The sequence below is a fragment of the Panulirus ornatus genome, chromosome 30, assembly GCF_036320965.1.
Source record: "Panulirus ornatus isolate Po-2019 chromosome 30, ASM3632096v1, whole genome shotgun sequence".
Lineage (NCBI taxonomy): Eukaryota > Metazoa > Arthropoda > Malacostraca > Decapoda > Palinuridae > Panulirus > Panulirus ornatus.
The window spans coordinates 20,619,084-20,632,229 of NC_092253.1; the positions used below are offsets into that span (position 1 = coordinate 20,619,084).

The window sequence follows — 13,146 nt, forward strand, 5'->3', positions numbered from 1 at the left end:
GATTTTCCTGCGGATGGCACTACGCGCTAACCCACCCTGCCCTCTTGGGGATATCACACACACACCCCCCCCCCACACACACATATATATATATATATATATATATATATATATATATATATATATATATATATATTTCTTTCATACTATTCGCCATTTCCCGCATTAGCGAGGTAGCGTTGAGAACAGAGGACTGGGCCTTTGAGGGAATATCCTCACCTGGCCCCCTTCTCTATTCCCTCTTTTGGAAAAAAAAAAAAAAAGCGAGAGGGGAGGATTTCCAGCCCCCCGCTCCCTCCCCTTTTAGTCGCCTTCTACGACACGCAGGGAATACGTGGGAAGTATTCTTTCTCCCCTATCCCCAGGGATAATATATATATATATATATATATATATATATATATATATATATATATATATATATATATATATATATATATATATATATATATATATATATATATATATATATATATATAAATATATATATATATATATGTATATATATATATATATGTGTGTGTGTGTGTGTGTGTGTGTGTGTGTGTGTGTGTGTGTGTGTGCATTCAGTAAAGATGATGACACTATAAACCAGGTTATAGGAACACGACGGGTTATAGAGAGAGACACGACGGGTCTACAACGAAAAACCTTTACAACGAATAAGATTACCAGACCAACGACCCACGAGCTGACTGTGCAGTCACTTCCTGTGTCAGTGGATTAGCATGTTATGATATCACTGGGAAGAACATTTTATATAACTTTCAGAGGAGTATGGTGGACGTAAGAATCTTAAAACCAAAAATGATGTTATTTTCATAAATGTCTGTGCCGCCATGCGGTGAATATTTAGTTGTAAACTTCATATAATAAGGTTATGAGGCAGATATATCTGGCACATATGAAAAGGTTAAAAACGAATGTAATTGTGCACTGACCAGAAGCCATTAGTTTGTCTCGAAAAAAAAAAAAATGAAAATCTGTTGATATTTGGCAACTCAATGTAAATCAGTGTTACACTTGGTATGCGTCAGTGTCTCGTCCTAGTTACCACGGATGGCGTGAAGTCAGTGATCGATTAACTTGACGTAACTCCACGGACGCCTCTCCTTCTTCCATACCACAACAGCGAAGGTTCGGAACCATCTACCAAATGGAAGTTTAACTTTCACCTCCTCTTACTTGCATGTTACACCACTCACAGTCCCTCCTAACCCCAAAAACTGGGACACTTTTTCCAAATCATGGAGTCTACTGGCAAGGGTCTGCTATTACCAAGGCCCAAACTGGCTTGCCCTGAAGACCTGAAGCAGCTACTTTTTCCCACTTGCAATCTTATAATTTTGCTCTGCTGAGAATAGAAGTCGGTGGTGTTGTTGTGTCTGGACCATCTGTAAACTTTTGTACCATTCTCGACCCTCAAGATGGGAGAAAAAATCTCCTTTTTCTTTCACTTGTAGGAGACGTGCTCGCTTGTTTTGCCTTTTTTTTTTTTACTTGCTCGTCTTGATGAAGTTGACAAGATGATTACCAACTGTGAAGTTTTACATGAAATGGATACGACACTTTCACAATCATTATTACAGGCATTACTCCTCTGAGGGCGAGTCACTGAGAGAGAGAGAGAGAGAGAGAGAGAGAGAGAGAGAGAGAGAGAGAGAGAGAGAGAGAGAGAGAGAGAGAGAGAGAGAGAGAGAGAAACTTTCTTAATAGCTATCTTTACTTTCTTCCCGTGATGAACATCCTGTTGTCTTTACTCTTTAGAACTTAATGAATTCGTCGTGTTCATTATCACCATCGTTCCGCAGAGGATGTTAATATGTTTCAGGAAGATATATGTGGTTGTGAATGTTCACTGACGTCGAACTAAATGTACGTTGGCAGCTTAAATATATATATCATTTAATGTAAATGTAGCCATCAGCAATAACAGTACTACAAAGAATATCTTAACAAAAACTCACCAGAGAATTCTGCGGGCTGTGTTTACAGAATCCTTTATAAAAGCTGTAATATGTTTCATGTTGGGCAGACTTGTAAGGGTCTTTACGTTAGACTTAAACAACATAAATATAATATAAGAACAGTTCAAGAATCAAATGCTTTATTTAATCATGTTACAAATTATGACGATTGTATTGACTAGAGGAACGCTATTTCATTTATTAACTGTGACTCCTTTATCACGAGAAATATCATTGAATCTCTTATCAATAGATACACAAAGAATTGTTACATTAATGTTAGTGAAGGCTTATACAAACTTGATAGCTTTGCCGTAAGTAAAAGTTATAAACAATTTCCTCTCCTATCCACATAATAAATTTTTATGACAGGCATGTCGCCAGACGCAAACACCACCAACCCGAACACCACCATCCGGTAACGCTTGTTTACCCAAGCTGCAGGCTACCAGGTTTTATTTTGGCCTAGTGCATATTACCTAGAAAGTGAGTGTACTGATCCAGTTGCCCTCACCAGCAGCGGAGGGTATTTGAAACCGGTTGTGATAGTGTGAACCAAGAACACACCGGGTTGGGGAACCACTGGAATGAAAAGTAGTTTGATGTCTGCATGTCTCCATGATTACGAGGAGGAACTCTCTGTTTTTTTCAGTAAAAACAAAAACCAGATTATTACATCACGGCAAATATCTTGTCAACATTCGCTGTTACACTAAACATAACTAGGTTTATTATGATGCCACACTGGCCAAGAAAAACTTTGCATTTGCCAATGATAATTCAGAACAATTATTTTTTTCCTGACTTCCAACACTTTTACATCAACAAAAATTGAGAAATTTCTAAAATACATTAAACAATTTTTAAGGAAAATCTAGATTAAAACGGGAGCTGATTTGACCAACACTTCAGGTATGATTTTTCTCCAACAATTAAGGGAAGAAGAGCCTTTATCTACCCATGGCCCCAGCCCTGCAAGTACTCAACTGTTGGTACCTTGACCGAGAATAGATAAAGATAAAAGATAGATAGGCAGGACGATTTAATCATTTATACAAGAAGAAAGGGATGACCTAAGTCATAGAATAAACGATAAACAGATGGATATATATATATATATATATATATATATATATATATATATATATATATATATATATATATATATATATATATATATATATATATATATATATATATATATATATATATATATATATATATATATATATATATATATATATACATAGAACATGGGGACATGTTCGGTACGAGACATTCAAGGCTGATACGTTGGCAGAACTACACCTGGATATCTACTCATCTGTTTATTGATATTTCTACAGGTAAGTCGACTCAGGTGAGGCAAAATTATAATAGATGTGATGTGGTGTGAGGGCATGTTCCTCCTGGTTACTGTGGTAGTGATGTGGTGTGAGGGCATGTTCCTCCTGGTTACTGTGGTAGTGATGTGGTGTGAGGGCATGTTCCTCCTGGTTACTGTGGTAGGTCATTATATACAATGATCTACTGTAGTGTAATGGGCGCTACCCACACATACAGTTAGTCTGTTGTTCGGGAAGCACGAGACTTCGATCACCGCCACGCAAGTTTGCCACGTCTACTGGTGCCGCCTTCACTACGGGACCAAGTGTCCGTGTACGGCTGTTATATCGGGCTCCCAGCGTGGCTCGTGATGCCTTCCAATGTCATGGTATGTCATACAAACTCTACCACCGTGACGCGTTAAGTCACTGGCCTCCGTCGCTGGGTGGGGCGCTCGGATGCCATCTCTGAGCGGCGAAAGTGACAGCTCCCGGGGGCGGGGCAGCGAACATGAGGGAAGGAAGCGTAGCGCGATCGTGAGGACGTGAGAACATGAGTGCAAGCTTTTCCAATGAGTGGATAGGTCTGGTGCAGAATTTGTGAGGGGGAAATACTGGAGGCCCTAGATCAGGGAGGAGTATGAGACCCTCCTTGTACTGTTTCGTGTCGTTAGGTATTTGTAAGAACAACGAAGAGGTTGAAAATCCTCTTATTCCATGATTGCCAAACGTATAACCTCGTACGATAACAGCCATACAGTACTGACGTACAGATCTGGGCGTGCCACAGGCATTCACTGTGGGTGCCAGGCGTAGGATACCACGTTTAAGGGGAAACGTACTGCAGTCTTGCTAGACGCTGGGGTATGGTTCCTACTGTCGGGGTTCGTGGCGCCTAGTATATATAGCGCTGCTGAGTGCATTGTTCCTAGCTCCCATAGCACTGCCAGGTGCATGATGAAAAGCTCCTAAGTACTGCTGAGTGCATGGTGCTTAGCTACCATAACTGCTGAGTGCATGGTGCTTAGCTACCATAACTGCTGAGTGCATGGTACTTAGCTGCCATAACTGCTGAGTGCATGGTGCTTAGCTGCCATAACTGCTGAGTGCATGGTGCTTAACTCCCATAACACTGCTAGCTACATGGTTCCTAGCTCCCATCCTATTGCTAAGCGCATGGTGCCTAGCTCCTATAGCACTGCCGGGTCCATGGTTCCTAGCTCCCTAGTTCCCATAGGGCTAGCCAGTGCATGATGCCTAGTTTCCATCAGCAGCAGCGTGGCGTATGTAGTACTTTCCCACTGTCCAGACGAATGCATGACATTACGCCTGTGTGTCATTATAACTGTCACTGTCATAGGCTGTCATGCAGAGTTCCCCCCCTTCCCCCCCTTCTCTAACCGTTGCCGGACGTATGATGATGTCATTCTGTTCTCGTCTCGTGCTTTACATGCGTGTAAAGTGAAACTACTCAATAAATCATGCACGCACGTCTGACAATCATTACACCTCACGACTTTCACCCTCCACGTCCCATCCTGGGAAGCGGTGGCTGCGCGTCACGTTTTCTGTCACCATAGAATTTTTCTTTTTCTTTTTTTTCCATCTTCTATATGTCCAAGATGCACTGGTGTGACGATCGGGAAAAAAAGAACTAGTTCTTTTTTTTCCAACGTGTTTAGTTGAATCATTTTTTTCCCCTATGTCTGTACCGAGAGGCCACCGTGGTTTATCTTGGAGCAGATCGATGCTGTCTTAAACCTGTCGGGTACAGGAAGAAGACGTCTGGGAGTGCATGATATCATGGGCTTAAAAAAAAGAAAAAGAAAATAAGTGTTAAATATTTTTCGGGTTGGTAGATAGAGTTAACACAAGGGTGACCTGCCTCACTGACGACGGTGACCTGCCTCAATGACCCGGGCAGTTGACTACCGTGTGATACAGCAAACCAACCTTATCGTAGCCAGGTGACTCAGGGAATCTCGCCCCTTATGTTCGTCTCTCTCGAGGTTAAGCACATAGTGGAGGGTTGGGAGGTGGAGTCTAGATGGCTGGAGTACGTGCAGACAGCTTATCTTACTGGATACATGAGCGCCGAAATCTCACACGAACCCCGGGCCTCACGCTACCTACAGATGAGAGGCAACACAGACTTACATCACCAGTGTTACAGTCACAGACAGAGACAGGCCACAGCCTCTCTCTCTCTCTCTCTCTCTCTCTCTCTCTCTCTCTCTCTCTCTCTCTCTCTCTCTCATTTTCTCCGGTAGTTTCTGGTTTGATCCTGGGTAAGGCAACCTTCAAAACGCATTCAAACCACATTCACATACACATAAACAAGTACAGGCACATGAAAAGAGACAGACAGACGAAGAGACAGAAACACACACGCACACACACACACACACACCACGGAACAACTCAGGTTCATATTTTTAAAACAATTGAACCAGATCGACTTTAGCAACCGGTTTTCCGAAACTGGAGGAATCGGTCAGTAAGAGAACGTAAGAGGTTAACCAGAAGAACAAAAATGACTTAAGAAAAAACTATGAAGAAATACTTCTATAATGAGAGAGTCAACGTTGGGGAAATGGAACATGTTCAGTGAGGAAATGGTGAGTGCAGAGAATGTAAAGCAGTTAGGAAACTGTGTGACACTAGATTTGTGAGATGTTGACCCATGAATGTAGAACTTCTTTCCTGGAATAAGAGATTTCACAAGTTTATATATATATATATATATATATATATATATATATATATATATATATATATATATATATATATATATATATATATATATATATATATATATATATATATATATATATATATATATACATATATGTATGTAGATAGATAGATAGGTAGATATCCTCCTTGTCACTTTATAACCCTAGGTAGATTGGAGTTAGCAACCATTATATAGCATTCCACCTCCTCTGACAGATCCTCCTCACTGATGATTGCATTCTCCTTGACATCCCTCACTACGTATAGTGCAAAGATTAATCCGCTATTCCACCAAGTATTGTATAGTCAAGCAGATCCACAGCGGTCAGGAGTTGTCCAGCGATGGTAGGGAGAGGGTTCCACACTGTGAGCGGATACCTCCACCCACCTGAGGACCTTAAATATTTTTGGAGACAACACAGAGGCAACACAACCCTACCATTAGGCTATGGTAGTGTGGAGTACGTGGAAGGTTATATACGCCATCGCTGTGACATTTTCTTGGACGAGGTAGACGAATGACGTACGATGACAACAATTTGGTGAACGTGGATGAAAAATATTGAGATATATCTTCGGTTTAGGAGATGCCATCATGAACCCTCATGTGAACAATAGAAAACGGTAGAGAAGTTACCTATTTATGGCCCCTTCCAAATTATATGTCTCTGATACACAAAGCATGATAGACAGGAGGAGGAGGAGGCGAGCAGCCAGCGACTGGTGTAAGACTGGAGACACAGCGTGACATCAGGCAAAATATGGACGGTTTCATGACTGTCTTTGTCATTCGAGAATTCCTCAGTCGGTCATGTGCACCTGCAGGTCCAAGTGTAGCCTTGCGAGGGTTATTTTCTTCACAGGTCTCCGCGACACCGACACACCCCCGTCCCTGTGACCTCTAGTTGTGTGGGAGAACATAACAGTCGAAGTAGTGGCAGAATTTACGCTGATCCAACGGGATCTTGAAGACCAGGAGGTGTAAAGGCGAACTGACAGACACCAATAGATCGACTGAGGAAAAATAAGACCACAAAATTTCATATATATATATATATATATTTTTTTTTTTTTTTTTTTTTTATACTTTGTCGCTGTCTCCCGCGTTTGCGAGGTAGCGCAAGGAAACAGACGAAAGAAATGGCCCAACCCCCCCCCATACACATGTACATACACACGTCCACACACGCAATATACATACCTACACAGCTTTCCATGGTTTACCCCAGACGCTTCACATGCCTTGATTCAATCCACTGACAGCACGTCAACCCCTGTATACCACATCGCTCCAATTCACTCTATTCCTTGCCCTCCTTTCACCCTCCTGCATGTTCAGGCCCCGATCACACAAAATCCTTTTCACTCCATCTTTCCACCTCCAATTTGGTCTCCCTCTTCTCCTCGTTCCCTCCACCTCCGACACATATATCCTCTTGGTCAATCTTTCCTCACTCATTCTCTCCATGTGCCCAAACCACTTCAAAACACCCTCTTCTGCTCTCTCAACCACGCTCTTTTTATTTCCACACATCCCTCTTACCCTTACGTTACTTACTCGATCAAACCACCTCACACCACACATTGTCCTCAAACATCTCATTTCCAGCACATCCATCCTCCTGCGCACAACTCTATCCATAGCCCACGCCTCGCAACCATACAACATTGTTGGAACCACTATTCCTTCAAACATACCCATTTTTGCTTTCCGGGATAATGTTCTCGACTTCCACACATTTTTCAAGGCTCCCAAAATTTTCGCCCCCTCCCCCACCCTATGATCCACTTCCGCTTCCATGGTTCCATCCGCTGACAGATCCACTCCCAGATATCTAAAACACTTCACTTCCTCCAGCCTCTCACCATTCAAACTCACCTCCCAATTGACTTGACCCTCAACCCTACTGTACCTAATAACCTTGCTCTTATTGACATTTACTCTTAACTTTCTTCTTCCACACACTTTACCAAACTCCGTCACCAGCTTCTGCAGTTTCTCACATGAATCCGCCACCAGCGCTGTATCATCAGCGAACAACAACTGACTCACTTTGCTTTGAAGAATGTATGTGAGAAATACTTAGAAAAGCAAATGGATTTGTATGTAGCATTTATGGATCTGGAGAAGGCATATGATAGAGTTGATAGAGATGCTCTGTGGAAGGTATTAAGAATATATGGTGTGGGAGGCAAGTTGTTAGAAGCAGTGAAAAGTTTTTATCGAGGATGTAAGGCATGTGTACGTGTAGGAAGAGAGGAAAGTGATTGGTTCTCAGTGAATGTAGGTTTGCGGCAGGGGTGTGTGATGTCTCCATGGTTGTTTAATTTGTTTATGGATGGGGTTGTTAGGGAGGTAAATGCAAGAGTTTTGGAAAGAGGGGCAAGTATGAAGTCTGTTGGGGATGAGAGAGCTTGGGAAGTGAGTCAGTTGTTGTTCGCTGATATATATATATATATATATATATATATATATATATATATATATATATATATATATATATATATATATATATATATATATATATATATATATATATATGCGATTTACAGCATCATTATCTTGTTTTTTCCTTGTGCTTATCATACACCCTGGGAGTGCCTTATCACCTCTTGGATGTGAGTTATGAGGTGAGATGAGGCAATGAGGCAGGCTTTCTGAAGTGGCTGCACTGTTTGTTGCCTTGACTGGTAACACTGTCAGCCACCTGGTCAGGGGTGATTAACGAAGACAAGGTAGGCTTTGGTCAGTCATGCATGGATGACAAATATCATCATGCATGGAAGACGTGAAATTACTAATTCGTGCTTGGAATAATGCCATACCATGCACAGGTTAGTCATGCACAAGACTGCTATCACGTAGAGGTCAGTCATGCACACGACTGCTACCATGCACAGGTCAGTCATGCACAAGACTGCTATCACGTAGAGGTCAGTCATGCACACGACTGCTACCATGCACAGGTTAGTCATGCACAAGACTGCTATCACGTAGAGGTCAGTCATGCACACGACTGCTACCATGCACAGGTCAGTCATGCACAAGACTGCTATCACGTAGAGGTCAGTCATGCACACGACTGCTACCATTCACAGGTCAGTCATGCACAAGACTGTTGTCATGCACAGGTCAGTCATGCACAAGACTGCTGTCATGCACAGGTCAATCATGCACAAGACTACTGTCATGAACAGGTCACTCATGCACAAGACTGTTGTCATGCACAGGTCAGTCATGCACAAGACTGCTGTCATGCACAGGTCAGTCATGCACAAGACTGTTGTCATGCACAGGTCAGTCATGCACAAGACTGTTGTCATGCACAGGTCAATCATGCACAAGACTGCTGTCATGCACAGGTCAATCATGCACAAGACTACTGTCATGAACAGGTCACTCATGCACAAGACTGCTGTCATGCACAGGTCAGTCATGCACAAGACTGCTGTCATGCACAGGTCAGTCATGCACAAGACTGTTGTCATGCACAGGTCAGTCATGCACAAGACTGCTGTCATGCACAGGTCAATCATGCACAAGACTACTGTCATGAACAGGTCACTCATGCACAAGACTGCTGTCATGCACAGGTCAGTCATGCACAAGACTGCTGTCATGCACAGGTCAGTCATGCACAAGACTGCTGTCATGCACAGGTCAGTCATGCACAAGACTGTTGTCATGCACAGGTCAATCATGCACAAGACTGCTGTCATGCACAGGTCAATCATGCACAAGACTGTAGTCATGCACAGGTCAGTCATGCACAAGACTGCTGTCATGCACAGGTCAGTCATGCACAAGACTGCTGTCATGCACAGGTCAATCATGCACAAGACTGTTGTCATGCACAGGTCAGTCATGCACAAGACTGTTGTCATGCACAGGTCAATCATGCACAAGACTGCTGTCATGCACAGGTCAGTCATGCACAAGACTGTTGTCATGCACAGGTCAGTCATGCACAAGACTGTTGTCATGCACAGGTCAATCATGCACAAGACTGCTGTCATGCACAGGTCAGTCATGCACAAGACTGCTGTCATGCACACAGGTGGGACATTCATACACCTGCTATCAACAGGTCTGTTGTGGACAGGTGGGAGGAAATAAGCGTAAACAAGCGTATCAGGTAATATGCGACCAGCTGGCGACGTGACCTGATATGAGACCAGCTGGCGACGTGAACTGATATGAGATCAGCTGGCGACGTGAACTGATATGAGACCAGCTGGCGACGTGACCTGATATGAGACCAGTTGGCGACGTGAACTGATATGAGACCAGCTGGCGACGTGAACTGATATGAGACCAGCTGGCGACGTGAACTGATATGAGACCAGCTGGCGACGTGAACTGTTATGAGACCAGCTGGCGACGTGAACTGATATGAGACCAGCTGGCGACGTGAACTGATATGAGACCAGCTGGCGACGTGAGCTACCGTACTGGTGAGCGTGTCGCGTCATGCGACGGAGATGGACTCTGTCATGCACAGAGGAAATGATGAAAAGAAAGATCCGTCATAAGGCAAGGAAATGGTAGTGGCGAGACAATGATGAATAACTGAATCACATGCAATAGAAAGATAATGTTATATGTAACACAGACAATGGTGTGTGTGTGTGTGTGTGTGTGATTACGAAAGGCTGTCTAGATAAAGTGGTGATCGGGTAGTATTGATAGATAGATAAATAGATAGACAGAGGATATTCCCTCAAAGGCCCAGTCCTCATCCTCTGTTCTTAACGCTACCTCGCTAATGCGGGAAATGGCGATTAGTATAAGAAGGAGAAGATATATATATATATATATATATATATATATATATATATATATATATATATATATATATATATATATATATATATATATATATATATATATATATATATATATATATATATATATCCCTGGGGATAGGGGAGAAAGAATACTTCCCACGTATTCCCTGCGTGTCGTAGAAGGCGACTAAAAGGGAAGGGAGCGGGGGGCTGGAAATCCTCCCCTCTCGTTTTTTTTTTTTCTTTTTTAATTTTCCAAAAGAAGGAACAGAGAAGAGGGCCAGGTGAGGATATTTCCTCAAAGGCCCAGTCCTCTGTTCTTAACGCTACCTCGCTGTCGCGGGAAATGGCCGATAGTATGAAAAAAAAAAAAAAAAAATAATATATATATATATATATATATATATATATATATATATATATTCATAGATAAACAGATAGATTAAAAGCTAGACCACGCTGGAAGGTAGAAGTAATACGTCACCATCGAAGTGCAGACGCTGCGTCATTCACGAGATATTGCTACGTCGTCCATGTACGTTGTGATCTGGTCGTACTGGTGACACACCAAGCAACGACGGTACATGTCGTCACGAGGAAGACGCCAGCACGGTCATGCACCGACGACTAAATGCTTTCATGCAGATAAATGCGACACCTTCATGCAGGACCTCTTCAGGCAGACAAAGATGGCAACTGTCTGTCAAAAAAAGATATATATATATATATATATATATATATATATATATATATATATATATATATATATATATATATATATATATATATATATATATATATCAGATTAATCGTTTAGTGCATACATCGCAAAGAATGAAAGTCAAAGATATTTTTTCTTTAAGATTTGAAATAAGTTACTGATGTATTCAAACGCTGAAATGGATTCCTTACCCTCCATCTTCAATGAGCAGATCTGATTCATGTTTCATCTAAGTCTGTTTACGGAGGACACACGTGGGATTCGACCCCTTAACTCCTTCGCTGCACCAGGGGTCTACGTGTCTCCTTTGTTCCCTGTTTTTTGGTTTCGGGACACAACATAAACCGTTGCTATGGACGGGAATAAGAAGTTTGAACCCCAAAGCATTTTTCCGTGAAGCTTCGAATCACTGTATCTTATGAACTCCCGTTTGACCAAAGTCGTCCTAAAGTGCCTCGAAAGGAAGCCTCGAGCTAGTGTCTCACGAGTTGTCGAGACAATGTTTGCAGGTCTTGAAATTCATACATTCGAGAGTCACGGGTTTCGAGGCTATGCTCCGGATATGGATTCGCATCAGTCGCAGGCACTTTACGTGTCAGTGAGAGGAAGAGATGTGTTGTATGCAAGGATCCCTTGGGTTAAGCGGAAATTTAACATTAAAGCGAAGCTCCGGGGCTTCGCGGACGTTTCGTGAGCCTGGGTCAAACCGGTTGTGGTCTGGAATGAGCTAGCATGGCGGCACGGAGGACAGATGGACGGATTTGTGGGATGATGAATAAGTAGAGGGATGGAGTCATGGATAGATAGAGGGATAGACGGAGAAGTGGATAGACGGACGGACGGACGGACGGGTAGATGGACAGATGGACGAACAGATCTAGGAAATAACAAGTTTGATGGACAGAGGACAGTGGGAACGGTGGACAAAGGGCAGTGGGAACGGAGCGACAGGCAAAGGAAGAAACATTACTGTCGAGGTATCTGTTGTTTGGCTCACAAACTCACATAACTGGTTAAAGGTGGGCTCAAGAGTCGCTAACGTTAAATAACAAAGAAAATTTTGAAGAACGTGAAGAAAGAATATATAAAAAAAAAAAACGTAAGAATTAAGGAAACATAATCTCTAAAATCATTGAGAAAATCTGGATACTAAATTCAGTTACCAAAGAGAATATTTTTCTTACACACCAACTGAATAAAAAATGATTTTTTTCCCCTCAGCTGAATTTACAATGAGTAGTAACACAGGAAACGAGTTTCTGTTAACCTGACGTATCTTTTGCGATGAGCCACACTGGCGAGGTCTGTGACCTTACGAGAAGCAAGGTATCGCAGCATCTTGAATACTGCAGAGGCGATATGAAAGGGCTTGGTGAATGGCTCAATGGAAGGGAGAGAGAGAGAGAGAGAGAGAGAGAGAGAGAGAGAGAGAGAGAGAGAGAGAGAGAGAGAGAGAGAGAGACAGAGAGAGAGAGAGAGAGAGAGAGAGAGAGAGAGAGAGAAATGAACGAATTACGGATCTGGAAGAAAAAAAAAAAGACGAAGACATATATAAAGAGAGGCTGGGAAAGGAAATGATACAGCTTCACAGATATATTATCGGAACAAA

The 13,146-nt window shown here is 42.3% G+C and overlaps 1 pseudogene; it reads left to right on the forward strand.

Moving 5' to 3' along the window:
* LOC139758450 (peroxidase-like) overlaps window positions 1-13,146 on the forward strand; it is a 145,587-nt pseudogene that overhangs the window by 79,709 nt on the left and 52,732 nt on the right.